This window comes from Sinohyriopsis cumingii, chromosome 3, assembly GCF_028554795.1.
Source record: "Sinohyriopsis cumingii isolate HCF-2022 chromosome 3, ASM2855479v2, whole genome shotgun sequence".
Lineage (NCBI taxonomy): Eukaryota > Metazoa > Mollusca > Bivalvia > Unionida > Unionidae > Sinohyriopsis > Sinohyriopsis cumingii.
Window position 1 is genome coordinate 20950335 of NC_142963.1, and position 8702 is coordinate 20959036.

General features: G+C 33.8%; 1 pseudogene; it reads left to right on the forward strand.

Moving 5' to 3' along the window:
• Nucleotides 1-1081: 1081 nt before the first annotated feature.
• Nucleotides 1082-3325, forward strand: LOC149802517 (uncharacterized; annotated as a pseudogene).
• Nucleotides 3326-8702: the final 5377 nt, after the last annotated feature.

Sequence of the window (8702 nt, forward strand, 5' to 3'; positions counted from 1 at the left end):
TTAGTCTTCTTCATTCACTCAAGAAAAAATTATTTGGAACATCATCTGTAAGTCTGATAAATTTTCTGTTTTATTCAATGTGTAGTTATGCTTATATGCTGATGTCCAAAATTAGATTGATTCTTGACAAAATATCATAATTTGCCTAAAATGAAACATACTTGAGTCAAAATGCCAAGGGCAAATCTGATTAATGTGAAAATGTCATTTTGCAGGAATAAGTTCATTTTAATGTAGCTACATGTTTTATATTAATCCATATTTGGACAACAATTTTTCAAATAGATTGTGAAGCAGTAAAATTGCAATTATTTGGCATAATAGATATTTCTTCAATAAAATGTGTTCACAAGTATTTTCTTATTCCTTTCACAGATGTCATTGTCAACAGACATTAGCCAGATCATACTGAGCTGTACTTACCTACAAAAACTGAAGGATGACATTACACAGCCAAATGAAATCAAAATGGAGATTGATGAGAGTGATGAGACTGAGTCAAATATTTTAAAGTTAGACATGAGTCTACCCTGTGTCCCTGTATTTTCATGACTATTGTGTTGAATATAATTATGACCAGTTGTCCAAACTGTTAGACAAATGTGAGCAAACAATAGAGTAGTTAATGAAGGAAATACAATCAGGGAAGTTATTAAAAGAGACACAGCAGCACAAACAAGAGTGAAAACTGTGTCAACATTAACTCAGACTGACCATATTGATCAGCACTCAAATATGGTCAAGAAGTTTGATGTTGGAATTCAATGTAAACTGCCAGATATTGCTTTTGAGGACATTGCTGACAAAAATTTAGCTGTAATGTTTTATACTGGACTGCCTAATGCTTGTACATTTCATGCACTGTTTGATGTTGTAATTCAATGTAAACCAGTCTGCCAGATATTGCTTTTGAGGACATTGCTGACAAAACTTTAGCTGTAATGTTTTATACTGGACTGCTGCCAGATTTCATATCTCTACATCAACATGCTCAGTTATCATAAATAAATGAATAGATTACCGACAGGTAAAGTTGTCAGTCCTATTAACCTGGCCAACCAAGTCAGTGGTTTAAAGAACAATGCCAAAGAAATTTAGAACAACATATCCCCAAACCCGTGTAATCACTGACTGCACTGAACTTTATACAGAAAATCCTCAGTCTTTGATCAACAAATCATTAATGTACTCACACTACAAATCTCACATACAAAGCATTTCTCGGAATAAGTCCATTTGAAATAATAACTTTTGTATCTGAGCTTTGGGCTGGAAGCAGCAGTGACAAGCAAATTACATGATCATGTCGAATTCTAGACCTCTGTGAACATGAATACAGTAGTCCCCCTCTTATAAGGCTGCCCCTATTGCAGCAGGGAAGTGGCCTTATAATGAGGGTGGTCTTTCTAGAGGGGGATGACAAATGCAAATAGTAAATAAACATGAAGAAAGTCACAAGTACATTTAATTCTAAAACATTTAATATTTTCATTAAAAAATCACATGCATGTTGTGAAATAAATGTAAAACAAACTGTTTCATCATTTTCAAAAGAATGTTATGAATAACCATTTATGTAGTTTTAAAACTATAATTATGTAACAGATCACATCATCTGTCACTTTGTTGGTAACAGTCTAAAAAACAAACCAGTCTCATCACAATTAAAAATAACCTTGCAGTCATATCCCCTGCATATGTCATTTAGTCTTTTGTTCCAATCTTTATCAACTTCATTATTAACATCAGCTGATTCTCCACTAAGGACAGAACATTTAATATTGTGTCACACTTGAAATCTGTGCATTAACCATCCGTTACTTGCAGTAAAGTCATCATATCCCAATTCAACTGACAAAATTGCTGCTTTTTCTTGTCATTCAAATCAGGATACAAACATCAACTGGCTCAAACAATTTTCTTTTCTCTGTCCATTTCACCTTCCCACTTCTGCAGAATTGTTTCCTTATCTTTCACAATATTGTTTATCTGAGTCTTTCCGACATTAGTTTTCTGCAAGGATCCTCGATCCACCCATCTCGGTCAGTTGAATGAATTTCATTTTCTCTTATAAACTGAGAATTTTTCTTTTCCTCGATGACATGTTGATCTTTTTGCAGTAAGTTATTCATGTTGCCAACTACAATACTGATAAAACAACTTTGCATGCATCTAAACAAATTGCCGTGTTTTTAAAGGAAGTGATCTTGTCACATGACTCATTAGTCACAGTCTGGTACCCTATTGTTTTTATACATTTCTTGACACTAAGTGCGAGAAGCCAAAATGGCTTTGATATGTACTATTAATTAACATCATGCAGATTTGAACTCGCGGCCATTCAGATTTGTAATTTTGACAATTATTGTCAGTAGTAATAGCCACTAATTATCAAAGTGAACAAGTTCAACATCTTACTAAGGGAAGCCATAAAGGCTATTAAACAATTTTCCTGCTGACTTGTGTATATACATCAATACTGCTGTTTCTCAGCTGTTACTACTGTTCAATAATTGTAATCTTAACAATTATCAGAGTGACTAAACCAGACATCTTATGATAACACAGCAGATTGTATAATTGGATAACATGAAGTTACCCTTAAAATTTGAGTCTTTCTTGACTTCATGAAATTATAGCCGCTTCTCATGAGACATAAATGATATTATATTAACTTTAGTGGTACATGTACATTAGTCAACACTTCTTTCAGTAATGAAAACCTGACATCGGGAAACAGAAATCGGATTACTCAACACACGTTATGAATAAAATACTGGTTCTGAATACATATTAAAATAAAATGTGGCCACTTGTGAAGGGTAAATTTTATATTATTGCACTAATATGCTGGCCGCTGGTTGCGTTAGCCAGGTGGCCTTTCGTGAGGGGTACTTTTAAACACAAACTCTTTGGTGCCAACGGATTCTGGAATAAAGGAGATGGTGGCTGTTGGTCGGGGGGGCCATTCAAGTGCGGGACTGCTGTATGCCATTATGGCAGAAAAAGGATTCGTACTTACCAATATGACAACACCAAGAGGACTCCAGTTGATAATACCACCTTTTAAACACAAATGATTTACACGTAGGGAAGTGGAGGAGACTTGGCAAATAGCCAACCTTAAAATTTATGTTCAATGGCAATTGAATGAGTAAAAAAGAATTTTGCAGGGTACTATATCAATAACAATGTCTGGACAATGTTTTTACTAAGTAAGATATGGAAGTTATGTGCTGAGTTGTCCAATCTACAACCACCACTGATAATGGATGATTATAATACCTGTTTATATGAAAAAAATACCAAAGTTGACAGCAAGTAGTTTACATGTAATTTAGATGTAATTTAACTGTATCCATTTAAGTACTTCATTAAATATTTTTAATACTTTACTGTTGCTTGTATGAATACATGAATATAAACTGTTACATATTTATATTTTAATATCATGATGGTATGGAAAGCATTTTACTAGGATAATTACGTATTGAATAGATTGCCATTTCTTGTATGTGCTCTGTGGATAGACGGAGAGACAGGAACACATGGCATACATCCCTATTTATAGGAGGGTGAGCAATATGAGTTGCATGCTTTCTCAGCCACTACCATGAGTAATAATATCAATCTTCTGAGCACAAAACTCCAAATCAAGAGTAAAATCAATCAAAATAAATTCTTATTACCTGACACAGATAAAATTTTCAGGTTGTATAAATTATATATAAATGGATGCTTACAAAAAATATATCAATACTGGTATGCACTTTATGTCAGAAGATCTTTCACTTAACAGTGAGACAATGTCTTTTCTATTTCGTGGAACTGCACTGAATGTAATGTCTGTCAGCATACAACACTTTAGCTTTTAACTGCCTTTTTGCACCAAGTGGCTTATTGTCAAATGTCCTGCTATTATTTAGAACAAGTTAGTTGCAAAGGTCATAGTTTGTAATACATGGAATTGATGTTATGTCGTCTGACCACCTAGACTTGAGCTCCGACAAATTTGGAAGTTTTTCTCCTAGCGGTGACACCTGCTGTTCAAGTTTATGTTCTTCTGCAACATTTACACTGTGATTCTTCAATACTTGCAATTTTGTTTTTCCTATTTCTCATGCACCTTTCACTCACTCAATTAGTTCATTCCTAGTACCTGACACAGGTAAATCTAGGTCTCTTAAAAATTGCCTCAGGTTGAAAACATTAGCATTGCTAACATTTAGATTACATGGATCACCACTTCCTTTGTTTAAATCCAATGATACAATGCTCCCCGGAAGTGACTAATCTATGCTCATTGCAAGCATGATAGCTCTGCACTAACTCTTTAAGGGAGGTAAACAATGTTGTTGAACTGAGCAATAGGAAACCACCATTTTGTTGGCATTATATATGTGGGCTGTATTGTACAAAAATGTGAACTTGTTGAGAGATTTTGTCACTGTAATACCATTATATGTAAATGTTAAATAGTTTCAAAATGTTTCTTCACAAACTGATAAAGACTATTTTGACCATCTATTAACAACAGCTGTTAGTTGTTTGGTCACACTGACAACATATATCAGAGAAGTTTCTTAAATAGTAGGTTGAAGAGGTTGAAGGTTGAGTGAGGGGGTCAATAACTAGCAAACATATATATATATATATATATATATGAATGAATGAACATCAAATAGTGGTCGCAGGAAATGTTACAAAGAAGAGAAGGCAGTCCATGCCCAATAAGATATAATCATTGTTGTAAAGATATTAAGAATTGATGTTATATAGCCAATTACAAGAATAATAAGTTATACATACTTCTTCTATAAGGTCGCCCATATCCAGCCGTTCGATGATAGCCTCTGTCAAATTGACTATGGTTTCTCTATCCAAACTACAGAATGCCTCACTTATATCATGAACACTAACCACTGAGCTGTTAAGAATAATCAGCTTCTCCAGTTCGGTTGAATTGCAGACTTCCCGGGACACATCAGTACGAGATGAATTTAATAGCTACAAAAGAAATTTTATAATACTTGATGCCATTTTTTATTCTTAATGTTAGAATTTCTCTAGAAACACAGTTAATAATGAAAAGTTCACTGCACCATTGCTGTTTATTTTGGTAAATTGAAACTAAATACAAGAACAACAGACATATCTGTTTTTGAAATATATAAAGGATTTCATATTCAAAGTGTGGCTTCCTTGTGGTTCATGGACATTTACCTGATACAGTAAAAACTGCTATGAGCGACCTCTGCTATGAGCGACCACCTGTCATTTCCAACCACAATCATAATGCATGGATTGATTTTATTATATAAACGCTCTGTTATGAGCAACCACCTGCTGAACGTGACCAGTGACCGCAATATCTTTGCAAAATATGCATTTTGACACTGCTATGAATGACCACATCGCAAAAACGAGGATAAACTCCACCGACCTTTATTTAATCCCCGTAAAAACAACTGCGCATATCGTTCTAAATTTGTTTTAAAATTTGAAACACATAGGCTGGCTACCAATGTGTGTATTTTCTTCAGCTATGCCTATAGTGTTTTATAGTTTTGGTTGTAAACCAGACTAAAGTATATATAGAGTGTTTCTTAGTCTGGTTCCCTGCTTTGTATGCTCCCTGCATTGATCTCCGCTATTCATATAGGGGTGAACAATGCAGGGAGCATAAAAAGCAGGGAACCAGACTCATTATTCCCGCACTTAGCCTGCTTCCCAGCCTTATTGTAGGACCCGGCCTCCCTGTCAATGACTGTATGGCGAGAACAGATGGACACCACTGACCAATATGTAATCAATTGTTACAATGACTGCTTGATTAGTAATGACTGTTCTGATAAAAAACAAACATAAAAGGAATATTGAAAAAAGGATTGTTGCTACCAGTGATAGATGCTACAGTCCATAAACCAGGCTAATGTACATGTTATGAATTGCTGCTGTAGTGCCAAACTTGACGTAGTGGTCATATATTTTGTTTGTCTATAGAGTTAATCCTTATTGCCAGGGGTGAATAAGGTCATTGTCTATTAAACCAGCAAGAGAGAATTATATGCGGGATTCAACTGATAGTGTTCAAGACTTGTGATGTTTGTTGTATTTCCCCCCGATGTTAAGTGATTACATACATCCCAATCACAAAGCGTCATCTATTCAAGTTGGTGTGACCGGGTTATACACTTTGCTTATAGAGTTAATACCTGTATGTTATCTTTGAATGAAGCCATTGACTTTTATCTCTGAATAAATGGTTCTGTTTCTGGATGAGATAATTGTTTCTTTTTATTTCATTAATTGTTAGATATACAATGCACATGTAAAGATTTTTCATATTTTCCCACAGCCCAGTCTAAATCATCTTTACATTCAATATTACGATTGAGCACTAATAATTTTAACACCTAGAACCTTAATAACAATGGAAGAACCTCCAACTAAAAGATTACAAATTTTAAGGCTGGAGAAAATAATCGCTGTAACTGAAAGAAGTGAAAAAAGCAGACCACTCGCAAAAAAGCAGTTTAAACGTCAGTAAAACAAATTTAGGTTGTTGTAAAGGAAAACAAGTAATTCAGAAACGATTTCATATGCTAAAATAAGTGATCTTCAAATGAAAATGTAATTTCATGTTTAATGACAAAAGTATTTCTTTATTGCTATTTAATTTTGTTCATAGATCAATGCATACAACAATATTTTAGCAATAACTACTATTATTATATGCTCATTTATTTCCCCTTTAACTTTACAATGTCAGAATCACGTGACAATATACATATAGCATTCACATGCATAATGGAACTACTTTCTATTGTAAACAAACAATGGACGCAGACACCAGCACTTTTGATTTGTACACAAATCATGTACACTTACGTAAGAGGCTCTTTACGTTGTGGTTGTTTAAATTTGTTTCTGAATGAACTAAAACAGATGTTTCATGGATTTCCACATACCAGCTGTTTTGGCACATTCCTCGTTGATACAATGTTATTGATTTAGGCTAGTTAAATTATATAACAGACAGAAGATAAGGTCCTTACAAATAACATACACATGACAAGTCATATACTCTCTTCTTTAGCTGGTGATAAGAATGGCAAAATAAAATATACTTACAGTTTTACATCCTGAATTTCCTCAAAATGTATTTTCTTAATTCTGCAAATCCAAACTACATGAGCCATGTCACAGGTTTTCAATCTGGATTACACATTTCAAAATTGTGCTGTAATTTCGATGATAATGCAATTGCATCCTCCTTACTGCACTCAAAATGAAATAAGCATTAAATTCCATAACATCTTTTTGATAATTGCAATTGAAAGACTTCATATTTTTCCAAAATTATGATTTCAAACATTCAGTGACAGAAACAGAAATACATTTGCAGATGTAAACATGCTTCTCCCGTGCCACTTCAATCCGATGTATTTCATGTATAATTTGCACAGATGAATCCAGCAAAAATCACAAACTTTCGTCGAATCGAAACAAAATACCAAAATATATTCATTCCAGATCAAATGGAAAAGTTGTTGCGGTGCGCATTCATTCACAATATGACTGCAAATTTCAATTTTAACTAGAAATGCCATTTTCTTTCAAAAGTTATGTCGAGCGCACGACTAAGTTCAAATTTATCTGGGTGGAGTTATGTGCACATTAATAATGATGTTATTGTGCAATGACAAATCTGCACTTGTGAATTTAGTTTGGAACATGGTATTCATTCATTTACGTTGTTTCTTGTAGTGTATTTTGTTTATATAATTAAACATTAGGCAGAATAAAAAAATGAGCATATAATAAAAAGGTTACTGCATTTGTATGGGAAAATATGAACTCATTTTGTCGGAAGGATATACTGCACTCCCAAGGTTGTGCAGTATTCCATCCCAAAACTTGTTCATGTTTTCCCATACAAATGCAGTAACCTATCAATACAGAATAGAATATATGTACAATGATTATGATTATTTTTCTTTAAATTGTTCTGAAACTGGCCCTTGAAAACTGGTCTTTTTGTACAAATCTGCTATGAGATACCACCTGTCTTGAGACACCACTTTTTGTTGGCAAAAGAGGCGGTCTCTCATAACAGGTTTTACTGTATTGTTAATATAAAACAAATCAGAAATTTTCTAATTGCTTCTAATGTGTTGTGACTTGTTTATTTAATGTTTGGGTAATCACTCACCATCTCAAAACTCAAGGCACCATCAATCACAGCATCTACTATTGTTTGATTCAGGCCCAAGTCTTTTATTAAGAATTCCTTAAATTCATCCTGGTCTTTAATCAGGTCAGCTATTTCAACTGAAATATTGCAATCACATTTATTATTGCATGCAGTATTACAATTAATTTAAATTTAGAATAAAAGAAATGACGTTTAAAATACTGACAGGCTATAGTAATATCATTATTTATAAAGAATCTAATCAATTCTTGTGTCTACAGGTATGCATTTCTGGCTTAATGACACAGACCTTATGCCAATAAGTACATATTCCTGACTTGATGGTACAGCCCTTGGGTCTACAGGTATGCATGGTGTAAAAGTGATACAAAGACATTATTTAATTTGTCTTTAAGATTAGAATAAAAGTCAAAGTAATAAGACATTAGACTACACACTGTTTCTAATTATCAATGATCTAATGGTGTCGAGTCCCATGAGCCCT